Source organism: Sinocyclocheilus anshuiensis, unplaced genomic scaffold, assembly GCF_001515605.1.
Source record: "Sinocyclocheilus anshuiensis isolate Anshui unplaced genomic scaffold, SAMN03320099.WGS_v1.1 C31926734, whole genome shotgun sequence".
In the NCBI taxonomy this organism is placed as follows: Eukaryota; Metazoa; Chordata; class Actinopteri; order Cypriniformes; family Cyprinidae; genus Sinocyclocheilus; species Sinocyclocheilus anshuiensis.
In genome coordinates this window covers 1-582 of record NW_015607396.1, presented here as the reverse complement: position 1 = coordinate 582, position 582 = coordinate 1, and the positions used below count along the sequence as shown (strand labels likewise).

The window sequence follows — 582 nt, the reverse complement described above, 5'->3', positions numbered from 1 at the left end:
TTTACTTAATATCCTAATGATTTTCGGCATAAAAGAAAAATCAATTAATTTTTTGGTTATTGCTACAAATATACCCCATATTATATGTGTGTATATATATATATATATATATTATTGCTGTCAAACGATTAATCGCGATTATTTTTATTTTATTTTTTTTACTCACAGTAGAAATGACGGAAGTGTTGCATTTGGGGTTTTCCAGAGACTGTGTTGTAGAAATGAGGCTTCAGAGCGTCACTCTTCATTAAGCTGTATGCCATCTCTGTCAGATTGATGCCCACTATGGCATACGAGTACCTGCAACAACACAAAGCATGCTATGATGAGAGCACTTTTACTCATTTTATCAGTTATGATGCCAAGAATCACTAAACATGACATAAATCAGCGAGCACTCACCCTAGTCTGGGGTGACTGGCGTGTGACAGGACCTGCCGGGCTGCGTCTGTGTAATTCTCACTGAAAAAACTGGCCAAACAGAGAAAAACGTTAACTTAAACACATCAGGGAAGCAATGAAGCGTCATCTTCTCAGAAGCAGAGAAGCTGCACTTACAGGAGGTTTGTGAGGCCCAGCATC

General features: G+C 38.5%; 1 long non-coding RNA gene across 1 annotated transcript; it reads right to left on the bottom strand.

Annotated features, from left to right (window-relative positions):
• Positions 1 to 170: 170 nt before the first annotated feature.
• Positions 171 to 582, bottom strand: LOC107682242 (uncharacterized). The gene is made up of 3 exons (XR_001633424.1): positions 559 to 582; positions 403 to 471; positions 171 to 300 (listed from the first exon to the last, which is right to left on the bottom strand). It is a non-coding gene; the product is annotated as an uncharacterized LOC107682242 (long non-coding RNA).